Source organism: Pristiophorus japonicus, chromosome 23, assembly GCF_044704955.1.
Source record: "Pristiophorus japonicus isolate sPriJap1 chromosome 23, sPriJap1.hap1, whole genome shotgun sequence".
NCBI lineage: Eukaryota > Metazoa > Chordata > Chondrichthyes > Pristiophoridae > Pristiophorus > Pristiophorus japonicus.
The window spans coordinates 21,236,832-21,249,430 of NC_091999.1; the positions used below are offsets into that span (position 1 = coordinate 21,236,832).

A 12,599-nucleotide genomic window follows, 5' to 3' on the forward strand; every position below is an offset into this window, starting at 1 on the left:
GATGCGTGAGTGCCAGGAGATTTACTCGGCCGCATCCTCCGCCAGAATCAACTGGGAGAAATGTTCCGGACTCCTGGTGGGTCACTGGCAGGTGGACTCCCTGCCGGAGGAGCTCAGGCCTTTTGCCTTGAGCACGACCCATCTCCTCTATCTGGGAGTCGACCTTGGCCCCGACGAGGAAGTCTGGCCGGCGAACTGGCAAGAGCTGGATTCCAAGGTCGCCGCTCGCCTAGGGCGCTGGACAGGACTGCTCCGAGTGCTGTCCTACAGGGGTCGAGCGCCAGTCATAAACCAGCTGGTGGCCGCCATGTTGTGGTACCGGCTGGTCACTTTGACCCCTCCCCCTGCGTTTGTCGCCAAGGGACAGAAGAAGCTGGTGGACTTCTTCTGGAACAACAGGAAGCACTGGGTCTCTGCTGCGGTCTTGAGACTCCCGCTTGGGGAGGGCGGTCAGTCGTTGGTGTGCGTCAGCACCCAGCTCGCGACTTTCCGTCTTCAGACCCTGCAGAGGTACCTTTACATCGAGCCCCCTCCTAGGTGGCGTGCTCTGGCGATGTATTTATTCCGCCAGCAGCGCGACCTCAATTACGACACGCAGCTCCTGTTTGTGAGTGTCGGGGGCGTCAGGACCGCTATCCGGGAGCTGCCTGTCTTTTACAAGGAGCTCATCAGGGTCTGGAACAAAGTCTCCACCAAGCGCAGCTCTCCACCGGCTGGAGTGGCGGCCGTCCTGCAGGAGCCGCTGCTCGGGAATCCGTGCCTCCACGACCGAGGTTTTTTGTGGCGGTCGGACGAGAGGGCTGTGGCTGGTGAGGTGAGCAGTGTCAGGGACCTGCTCGATGGCGGCGGAGCGGGTTGCATGGAGCCAGACACGCTGATGCGGCGCCTAAATTCTGCCAACGTCCGCCACGCGGCCGATGCCATCGAGTCGCTATAAAGAGCTCTGGGCCCCGACTCCGTTAGGTGCATCGAGGAGGCTCAAGCACGTGGGTGATCCCGTCCGAACTGACCCCCGCCCGGACGGAATTCCTCATCGGCGCCAAACCCCGGAACCTCCCTCGGGAGCCAGCGCATCACAACTTGAGCCACCTCGAGGAAATCCCCTCTGTGCCTTTCAGTTCCGCGCAGAGGATTTTTCTGTACGGGCTGCTCCTCCACACCCTCAATTTTGCTATCCTCGCCTGCCGTCCCGACACGCCATAGCGTACCATCATGCCTTCCGGAGGAGGTGGGGGTCCCCGATGGTGGGCACTCTACGCGGGAGTCCTCCCAGTATTTATCGGGGACTTCGCCTGGAGCGTGGTGCACGGAGCAGTGCTGTGCAATAAATTTTTAAGCCGGTTCATGGACTCGCAGGCTGCCTGCAATTTCTGCGGTCTGGAAGAGTCCGTGTTCCATGTTTTTATCGAATGCACAAGGTTGCAGCCCGTGTTTTATTATTTAAAGGGGCTGCTCCTGAAATTCTGTCTGCACTTCAGTCCCACGCTCCTGATCTTTGGGCACCCTGTGCGGAGGGGAGCGGGTATGTCCGAGGGCCTCCTCGTAGGACTGTTCCTGGGCACGGCCAAAGGTGCCATCAGCCGGTCCAGGCAGTGGGCGGTCGAGGGGGTAGTTCAACCTGACTGCCTGCCTCTCTTCCGTGCGTCCATCCGCCCCAGGTTATCCTTGGAGATGGAGCACGTGGTGTCCACCGGTACGCTCGCGGCCTTCCACAAGAGGTGGGCACAGGAGGGACTGGAGTGCATCGTCACGCCCGGCAACCAAATTTTAATTTGATTTTATGTTTTAAAGTTTAATTTCTTTTAATTGCCGATGTTTTTAGTGTCCCCCTCCCCTTTTATCGGGGGCACTTGGAGAACATATATGATTTTAGTGCAGAAAAAAAAATACAATAAAAAACAAAAAAAGAGCCTTGTAGATGTTTGGTGCGGCCCCCAGATCGGGGGGCCACGAATTAATGTTTTCGTTTCCTCCCAAAAGAGTTATGTGGACCAATGGTGGAGCTTTGGAGGCGTGGCCTATTCAGTTGGAGCTGTGCTGTGGTGAGAGAAGGAGCTTGCTGCTTTGCTCCTGCCTGGAAGGCCTAGAGTGAACCCTGAGACCAGCCCAGGAAGAGGAGGAGGGGGCTGGCTTACTACAATTCAACGTCCAGAGGGAGAGGAGGAGAGCAGAAAATGTATCACTTATTACTACTACAGAGAGTTGGAGAGAGGGGGAAAAGAACATCCTGAGAAAACACCAGCCAGTGTGGAAGGACTAAGAGCCATTTCTACAATCTTCGACAAGTGGGTTTGTTTTGGTGCATTCACTGAAACACTTTGTTGTATCGGTGGGGGGAGGAGAGAAGACCATCTCCAGGGCCGGAACATCGCGGGGTGTGTTTGTGTGTGGAAGTGTGTGTGGGGGTCTTGCTTACAGCTAGGCCCCTCCCACCACTGAAGCACTCCTCCCCCATTGCCTAGCCTGGGATAGCTGGAGCTACCTGGCTGAAGTATTACTAATCACCCTATTTAACATCGTTGGGAGTGTGTGCCTAGGTGGCTCCAGCTGCCCCAGGTGAAGACATCTTCTCCCCCAACCCGAAGACCATCTACAAGGACTGTATCTTGTTTTTTTTTCCATCATCTGGGGAGTGCACCCCAGAAAAACGCGCACCCATCGCTGTGAGGGGAGACCTGCACTCGCAGCTTCCCTCTTTCCCACCCCCCTATCTCTCACTCTGTCACTCCCTCTGTCTCTCCCCTCTATCTCTGAGAGCCCCTTTCCTCCTTAAATTAAAGTTAATTAAGACTACTGAGCAGAGGGAGCAAGGCCCCTCCCCATTCGTTGACTAAGGGAGAGGTGTGCCCCATTAAGAGCTCCCTCTGCTCAAAACACCAACGAGGCCAATTAAAGACGATTAAGGCCTGTGACTTTGGGGTAGGTGTAGCCCTTAAAGGGACGCCGTGATGGCGACCCCATCCACGCAGGGCCAGCTAAGACGTACGCGCAGGCGGCATCCACATTCACGGCGCCTCCTGCGCCTCCTGCTGCCCTGCCACCATTTAGACTTATAACAAAAAAACACGGGGTCAAGAGCAACACTCACCCCACAATGAGCATCGAGGAGTGCGTGCGGGCGATGGCTGGGGTCGTCGGCCCCTCGGCCTTTGTCGCAGCCTCTAGGATGTCTGGGAAGGCTGTATTCTTCCTGGGGTCGGAGCAGGCGGTGTCCCTGGCCCTCGAAAAGTGGCTCACTATGGGCCGGACGTTCCTACCGGTGAACCCTCTCGAGGCCACCACGCAGAGGGTCATCATTTCAAACGTCACGCCCTTTGTTCCCGCTGGGATCCTCCTCCCTCAACTACACCAATTTGGGGAGGTAAGTTCAGGGATCAACCCCATACCGCTCGGCCTCAGGGAGAACAGTCTGCGCCATGTGTTCTCCTTCCGCCGCCAGCTTTTTATCCGGCTGGCGCGGGAGGAGATGACAGAGGGCAATTTTACTGTGGTGCACGAGGGGACTGCCTACCACGTCTTCTGGACGTCGGACGGCGTGTGGTGCCATGCCTGTAGGGAGGTGGGGCATGTTCGTAAGAACTGCCCCGCCTCCAAGGCCGCCAAACCATCGAGGGCGGCCAAGGCTGGCGCCACCACCACCCCTCCCCGTAGTTGCGTCTGCGTGCCAGGAGCCGTAGGTGCGTGGGCATCGTCGGGGGCCTTTGTTTTCACGGCATCCGGCGGGAGGGAGGGAGAGCGTCCGATCGGAAGGAAGGCACGGAAGGCGGCGAAACATCTCGAGGCGGGTCCCCTCAGTGCGCCAGACAATTTGTTTACCGCGCTCAGCCCAACCCCGTCACCGGCGAGCGCGGGGTGCCCTGAGCCCGTGCCCGAGCTCTTGAACAATACCGCAGAGGGGTTCAGGTGCGGGCAACATAAGAAAAAGGGGGGAGTGGAGCGGAAGGCCTCGGCAGACATGGAGGTCTCCCTGCCTCCGCACCCCGCCAGGAACACAAGGAGGCGCCGCTCCAATGAGGCGGAGGGGGAACAACATCCCTCTGCGGAGGAGTCGGTGCCCGCCGCATGTCCCGTGTCCCCCACCGGCGCCCCCAAAACTGCGCCGTAGGCAGGAGGAATCTGTCCCCGGGGAGGGTGAGGCAGTCGAGGCTGCCCAGCCTCTGCCTCCTGGGGATGGCGTGGAAGATCTGCCTGTCGTGGGGGGCGTGGGGCCAGCGGAGGAATGCGTAGCCGCCGGGTCGAGCGTCCCAGGGACTGAGGCGGGCGGGGCCGAAAAGTCCGAACCTGAGCCCGCCCAGCCTTTATCCAACTGCCCCCGGGATTTGCTCGACTCGGCAGAAACTGAAAATGTTAATAATTTTACAGAACATCCACACGCTGGGCAGGGGGGTGGCGGCGGGGAGTGGGAAGACCACCAACCCTCGTCCACTACTTTGGAGCTGGGGTACATGGAGGACCTGGAGAATTACTTTGGCCAGGTCTCTCCGTGTTCCCCGGTTCCTGGGGCGGAGGAGGAACCCCTTCCGCTGTCGCTTCCTGACCCAGCACCAATTTTAAAAGAGCCCAGTGGGGACTCCTCTGCCGACGATCCTGGGGGTGGGATCGGGGCAGAGCCAGGGCCGGTTGGAGCGGCCGGGTCATTTGCCGCACCTTGTGCGATCGACGGGCCGGCTGCTGGCAGTGACCTCCCGGAGGGGGATGTGGATTCGGTGGGGGACGAGGGAGAAGATCTTGAGTCCATCGCCAGTGAGGTGGTGGATCTCCTCGTGCCCGCCGCTGAGTGCCCCCTCATTCCTGTAAAGGAACTCCGGGACTTTTTGGCCCAGAGCCAGGGTCGCAGCAAACGAGCCCATCTAACCAGGGAAAAATGGTGCGAGCCGGGGCTGCTCGTCGCGATCGTCCGCGCCAACTGCTAAAACCATGGTCACGGGCGGGCCCTTATCAAAGGCGTAAGGCCTTGAGCTGCGCCGGCACAAAAAGTTCCGCGCTGGGCTGCTGAAGGAGTGGAGGTCAACAAACGACTCCACTCCCCCCTCCCCCACAATAGGTAAGGAAGAGGTTGCACTATGCTTTTGTCATGAAGATAACCATAGCCAGCCTCAACATCAACGGCAGCAGAGAGGCATACCGTAGATTTAACAATTTTTCGCTACTGCGGGAGGGGAAATATTCGGTGTGCTTTCTGCAAGAAACCCACACCGTTCCGGGAGACGAAGCCACGTGGCTCCTGAAAAGGCAAGGAGAGGTCCGCATGAGCCACCTCACCGCCACTTCTTGTGCGGTGGCCATCATGCTGGCCCCGCATTTTCAGCCGGAGATTTTGAGGGTCGAGGAGCCCGTGCCAGGCCGCTTGCTGCACATCACGGTTCGCGTGGGGGACGTGCCGCTCCATCTCGTGAACGTGTATGCCCCTCAGCCCGGCCCGCAGCAAACGTGCTTCTTCGAAGAGGTATCCGCTCTTCTTGGCTCCGTCGACGTCGGTTACTGCATTGTCCTCGGGGGGGTATTTTAACTGCACCCTCGAGGCGAGGGACCGCTCCGGTGCCCAGCAGAGCATGACGGCGATGGAGAAGTTGAGGGACCTGGTCGGGTCCTTCGACTTGGTGGACGTCTGGCAAAATCTCCATCCCGACTCCAGCGCCTTTACATGGGTGAGGCCTGGGGAGGGATGGTCCAGAATCGACCGCCTTTACGTGTCTCGGGCGTACGGTTCCTATGTCCCGGCGGCCTCCATGCGGCCAGTGCCGTGTTCGGACCACCACCTGGTGTGGGCGGAGCTCGCTTCGCTCCGCGCGAGGACGGGGTCCACGTACTGGCATTTTAACAACCGGCTGCTGGAGGACGTGCGGTTCCAGGATTCGTTCCGTCGTTTCTGGGCTGAATGGAGATGGAAGCAGGGGGGCATCCCCTTCTTGAGGCTATGGTGGAATGTGGGCAAGGCTCACGTCCGCGTCTTCTGTCAAGAGTACGCGAGAGGTTCGACCAAGAGGCGGGCGACCAGGGTCGGGCGCATAGAAAAAGAGGTGCTCGACCTGGAGTCCTGTCTCGGTCAAGTTGTTGCGGACCCGGCCCTGTGGACGGTGTACGAAGCGAAGAAGGCCCCGCTGAAGGACCTGCAGCTCGTCGGGTCCCGAGGCGCGTTCGTGAGGTCACGGATCCGGTTCCTGCGGGATCTGGACCGTGGCTCCCCCTTCTTCTACTCGCTGGAAGAAAGACAGGGTGTCCGTAAGCAGCTGTTGACGCTGCTGGCCGACGACGGCTCTCTCTCGGATCCGGAGGGCGTCAACAACAGGGCCCGTGAATATTACGGGGCTCTGTTCTCTCCGGAGCCGTCCAGCGAGGAAGTGCGTAGCGTTTTGTGGGAGGACCAGTCGAAGGTCAGCCCGGAAGGCGCCGAAAATCTGGAAGCTCCGCTAAGCCTGGCGGAGCTGACCAGTGCCCTCGACCGCCTCTCGAGCGGAAAAGCCCCGGGGCTGGACGGGCTGACCGTGGAGTTCCACAGGGCGTTCTGGGACGTCCCGGGGGGCGACTACTCGCGGGTCCTGGGGGAAACTCTGGCGACCGGGGAGATGCCCCTCTCTTGGCGCAGGGCAGTCATCGTCCTGCTGCCTAAGAAGGGCGATCTCCGCCTCCTTAACAACTGGCGCCCGGTCTCCCTCCTCAGCAAAGACTACAAAATCATCGCCAGGGCGATGTCTGCTCGCCTTGGTGCCGTGCTGGACCACATGATCCACCCCGACCAGTCCTACACGGTCCCGGGCCGGACAATCCACGACAACATCCATCTGGTCCGGGACCTCATCCATCATTCCCAGGAGGCTGGTCTGTCGGTCGCCTTCCTATCCCTCGACCTAGATAAGGCGTTCGACAGGGTGGATCACGACTATCTGCTCGGAACTCTGCGCGCTTTTGTGTTCGGGACGCATTTCGTCGCCCGGATCCGACTTTTGTACGCCGCCGCGGAGTGTCTGATTAACGTTAACAGGTCCTTGATGGCGCCCCTTCGCTTTGGGAGAGGGGTGCGCCAGGGATGCCCCATGTCCGGCCAGTTATATGCCGTCTGGTGGAGCCTTTCCTGCGCCTCCTGCGGACGAGGTTGACGGGACTGGCTCTGCAAGGGCTGGGCGTGGAGGTCGTCCTCTCGGCTTACGCCGATGACGTGCTCCTCGCGGTAGAGGATCCCGCTGACCTGCGGAGGATGCTTGAGTGCCAGAAGATTTACTCAGCCGCATCCTCCGCCAGAATCAACTGGGAAAAATGTTCCAGACTCCTGGTGGGTCAGTGGCGGGTGGGCTTCCTGCCGGAAGAGCTCAGGCCTTTTGCCTGGAGCACGACCCATCTCCTCTATCTGGGAGTCTACCTTAGCCCCGACGAGGAAGCCTGGCCGGCGAACTGGCAGGAGCTGGAGGCCAAGGTCGCCGCTCGCCTAGGGCGCTGGACAGGACTGCTCCGAGTGCTGTCCTACAGGGGTCGAGCGCTAGTCATAAACCAGCTGGTGGGCGCCATGTTGTGGTACCGGCTGATCACTTTGACCCCTCCCCCTGCGTTTGTCGCCAAGATACAGAAGAAGCTGGTGGACTTCGTCTGGAACAACAGGAAGCACTGGGTCTCTGCCGCGGTCTTGAGTCTCCCGCTTGGGGAGGGCGGTCAGTCGTTGGTGTGCGTCAGCGCCCAGCTCGCGACTTTCCGTCTTCAGACACTGCAGAGATACCTTTACGTTGAGCCACCTCCTCGGTGGCGTGCTCTGGCGATGTATTTATTCCGCCAGCAGCACGGCCTCAACTACGACACGCAGCTTCTGTTTGTGAGTGTGGGGGGCGCCAGGACCGCCCTCCGGGAGCTGCCTGTCTTTTACAAGGAACTCATCAGGGTCTGGAACAAAATCTCCACCAAGTGCAGCTCTCCACCGGCTGGATTGGCGGCTGTCCTGCAGGAGCCGCTGCTCGGGAATCCGCACCTCCACGACCGAGCTTTGTTGTGGCGGTCGGACGAGAGGGGTGTGGCTGGTGAGGTGACCAGGGTCAGGGACCTGCTCGATGGCGGAGGAGCGGGCTGGATGGTGCCAGACACGCTGGCGCGGCGCCTAAATTCTGCCAACGTCCGCCACGCGGCCGATGCCATCGAGTCGCTAAAAAGAGCTCTGGGCCCCGACTCCGTTAGGTGCATCGAGGAGGCTCAAGCAATGACCCCCGTCCGGACCGGGATTCCTCATCGGCGCCAAACCCCGGAACCTCCATCGGGGGCCGGCGCCTCACAACTTGAGCCGCCTCGAGGAAATCCCCTCCGTGCCTTTCAGTTCCGCGCGGAGGGCTTTCCTGTACGGGCTGCTCCTGCACACTCTCAACTTTGCCATCCTCGCCGGCCGTCCGGACACGCCATGGCATACCATCTTACTGTCCGGAGGAGGCGAGGATCCCTGATGGAGGGCACTCTACGCAGGGGTCCTCCCACTATTGGTCGGGGACTTGGTCTCGAGGGTGGTGCATGGAGCAGTGCCGTGCAATAAATTTTTAAGCCGGTTCACGGACTCCCAGGCCGCCTGCAATTTCTGCGGTCTGGAGGAGTCCGTGTTCCATGTTTTTATTGAGTGCACGAGGTTGTAGCCCCTGTTCCATTATCTGAAGGGGCTGCTCCTGAAATTCTGGCTGCACTTCAGTCCCACTCTCCTGATCTTTGGGCACCCTGTGCGAAGGGGAGCGGGTAGGTCCGAGGGCCTCCTCGTAGGACTGCTCCTGGGCACGGCCAAGGGTGCCATCAGCCAGTCCAGGCAGCGGGCGGTCGAGGGGGTCGTTCAACCTGACTGCCTGCCTCTCTTCCGCTCTTACATCCGGTCCAGCGTGTCCTTGGAGATGGAGGACGCGGTGTCCGCTGGTACGCTCGCGGCCTTCCGCGAGAGGTGGGCACCGGAGGGACTGGAGTGCATCATCACACCCGGCAACCAAATTTTAATTTGATTTTACGTTTTAAAGTTTAATTCGTTTTAACTGCTGGTGCTTTTATTGTCCCCCTCGCCTTTTATAGGGGGCACTGGAAAAAAAAAGTGATTTAGTGCCCAAAAAAAAACCAAAAAAAGAAAAAAAAAGGGCCTTGTAAATGTCTGGTGTGTCATCCAGGTCGGGTGGCACGGTTTAATGTTTTTTGTTTTGCAGATAAACTCCAAAAAGAGTTTCATGCACAAGGACCAATCGTGGAGCTTTGGAGGCGTGTCCTGCTCAGTTGGCTGAGTGAGCAGTGAGGAGAGCAGCTCCTGTTGTAGCTCATGGCTGAGCCTGTGAATCAGCCCAGGAAGAGAAGGAAGGGGCTTCACCACCAACATTCACCCAGAGGGAGAGGAGGAAAGCAGAAAACTTGAACAACTTTACCATTTCTACAAAGAGTTGGAGAGAGGGGGAAAGACCAAAAACAACATCCAGTGTGGAAGGAGAGAGAGACCAACAACAACATCCAGTGTGGAAGGAGGGAGACTCTACCATTCTACAGGTGGGTGTTGGTGCATTTCCCCGAAAGACATTGTTGTATCGGTGGGGGGAGGAAAGAAGATTTTTCGAGGGCCGGAACATCGTGGGGTGTGTGTGTGTGTGGAAGTGTTTGTGGGGGCCTTGCTTACAACTAGGCCCCACACACCTTTGAAGCACCCCTCCCGCATTGCCTAGTATGGGATAGCTGGAGCTACCTGGCTGAAGAATATTTAATCACCCTATTGAACATCGTTGGGAGTGTGTGCCTGTGTGGCTCCAGCTGCACCAGGTGAAGACATCTTCTCTCCTCACCCGAAGACCAGCCCAAAGACTATTTTTGTTTGCCATCTGCGGTTTGCACCCACCCACAGCTGCGTGGGGAGACCTGCCCTCGCAGTTCCCCCCCTTCCCACACCCCCTCTCTATTTCTCTGTTACTCTCTGTCTCTCCCCTCTCTCTCTGAGAGCCCTTTCCTCCTAATTTTAAAAAACAAAACAATTAAGACACTGAGCAGAGTGAACAAGGCCCCTCCCCAATCGTTAACTAGGGGAGAGGTGTGCCTCTTTCAGAGCTCCTTCTGCTCAAAACACAAACGAGGCCAATAAAGACCATTAAGGCCTGTGACTTTGGGGTGGGTGTAGCCCTTAAAGGGACCCCGTGATGGCGACTCCATCCACGCCGGTGGCGGGGTCAGCAAAGATATATGCGCAGGCGGCGTCGACATCCACGGCACCTCCTGCGCCTCCTGCTGCCCTGCCACCTTTCAGATTGATTACGAGAAAACACGGGGTCAAGTGCTACACTCCCCCCACAACGAGCATCGAGCAGTGCGTGCGTGCGATGGCTGGGGTAGTCGGCCCCTCGGCCATTGTCGCAGCCTCCAAGATGTCTGGGAAGGCCGTGTTCTTCCTGGGGTCGGAGCGGGCCGTGTCCCTGGCCCTTGAAAGGGGGCTCACGGTGGGCGGGACGTTCCTGCCGGTGGACCCTCTCGAGGCCACCGCACAGAGGGTCATCATATCTAACGTCCCGCCCTTTGTTCCCGCAGAGCTCCTCCTCCCTCACCTACATCAACTGGGGGAGGTAAGGTCGGGGATCAACCCCATACCGTTCGGCCTCAGGGAGAACAGCCTGCGCCACGTGTTCTCCTTCCGCCGCCAGCTCTTTGTCCGGCTGGCGCGGGAGGAGACGACGGAGGGCTATTTTAAAGTGGTGCATGAGGGGACTGCCTACCGCATCTTCTGGACGTCGGACGGCGTGCGCTGCCATGCCTGCAGAGAGGTGGGGCACATTCGCAAGAACTGCCCCACCTCCAGGGCCGCCAAACCACCGAAGGCGGCCAAGGCTGGTGCCATCGCCACCCCTCCCCCTAGTTGCGTCCGCGCGCCGGGAGCCGTAGGTGCGCGGGCATCGTCGGGGGCCTTTGTTTTCACGGCCTCCGGCGGGGGGGGAGGGAGAGCGTCCGACTGGAAAGAAGGCGCAGAAGAAGACGAGACATCTAGAGGCGGGTCCCCTCAGTGCACCAGAAAGTTTGACCACCGCGCACAGCTCAACCCAGTCACCGGCGAGCGCGGGGTGCCCTGAGCCCGTGCCCGATCCCTCGATCAGTTCCGCAGAGGGGTTCGGGCACGGGCAAGATAAGAAAAAGAGGGGCGTAGAGCGGGAAGCCTCGGCAGACACGGGTGTCTCCCTGTCTCAGTGCCCCCCCCAGGAAAAAAAGGAGGCGCCGCTCCAATGAGGCGGGGGGGGAACAACATCCCTCCGCGTAGGAGTCGGTGCCCGCTGCGTGTCCCGCGCCCCCCACCGGCGCCCCCGAACTGCGCCGTAGGCACGAGGAATCTGTCCCCGGGGAGGGTGAGGCAGTCGAGTCTGCCCAGCCGCTGCCTCCCGGGGATGGCGTGAATGATCTGCCTGTCGTGGGGGGCGTGGGGCCAGCGGAAGAATGCGTAGCCGCCGGGTCGAGGGTCCCGGGGACTGAGGCGGGCCGGGCCGAAAAGGCCGAACCTGAGGCCGCCCAGCCAATACCCAACTTCCCCCGGGATTTGCTCGACTCGGCAGAAACTGACACTGCAGACAACTGTAATATACATCCACACGCTGGGCCGGGGGGTGGCGGCGGGGAGGGGGAAGAACAACAACCCTCGCCCCCTAATTTGGAGCTGGGATACTTGGTGGACCTGGAACATTTCTTTGACCAGGTCTCTCCGTCTTCCCCGGTTCCTGGGGCGGAGGAGGAACCCCTTCCGCTGTCGCTTCCTGACCCAGCACCAATTTTAAAAGAGCCCAGTGGGGACTCCTCTGCTGACGATCCTGGGGGTGGGATCGGGGCAGAGCCAGGGCCAGATGGAGCGGCCGGGCCGTTTGCCGTACCTCGTGTGGTCGATGGGCCGGCTGCTAGCTGCGACCTCCCGGAGGGGGACGGGGACTCGGCGGGGGACGCGGATGAAGATCTCGAGTCCATCGCCAGTGAGGCGGTGGATCTGCTCACGTCCGCCACTGAGACCCTCCTCATTCCTGTAAAGGAACTCCGGGACTTTTTGGTCCAGTGCCGGGGATGCCGCGACCAAGCCCGTCTGGCCCTGGAAAGATGGTCTGAGCCAGTGTTGCTCGTCGCTTCCATCCACGCCGCAGCTAATACCATGGCCGGGGGCGGGCCCTTATCAAAGGCGCAAGGCCTTGAGTTGCGCCGGCTCAAAAAGTTCCTCGCTGGGCTGCTGAAGGAGTGGAAGTCAACAAGCGACTCCACTCCCCCCATCACAATAGGTTAGGTAGAGGTTGCACTATGCTCTAGTCATGAAGATAACCATAGCCAGCCTCAACATCAACGGCAGCAGAGAGGCACGCCGTAGATTTAACAATTTTTCGCTCCTGCGGGAGGGGAAATATGCGGCGTGCTTCCTGCAAGAAACCCACACCGCTCCGGGAGATGAAGCCACGTGGCGCCTGGAATGGCAAGGAGAGGTCCGCATGAGCCATTTCACCGCCACTTCTAGTGGGGTGGCCATCATGCTGGCGCCGCATTTTCAGCCGGAGATCTTGGGGGTCGAGGAGCCTGTGCCAGGCCGCTTGCTTCACGTAACGGTTCGCCTGGGGGACGTGCCGCTCCATCTCGTGAACGTATACGCCCCTCAGCCCGGACTGCAGCAA

General features: G+C 59.8%; 1 pseudogene; it reads right to left on the reverse strand.

The window, feature by feature from the left end:
- The window catches only part of LOC139235428 (zinc finger protein 239-like), a 42,313-nt pseudogene extending 33,393 nt beyond the window's left edge, over positions 1 to 8,920 (reverse strand).
- Between the last annotated feature and the right edge of the window lie 3,679 nt (positions 8,921 to 12,599).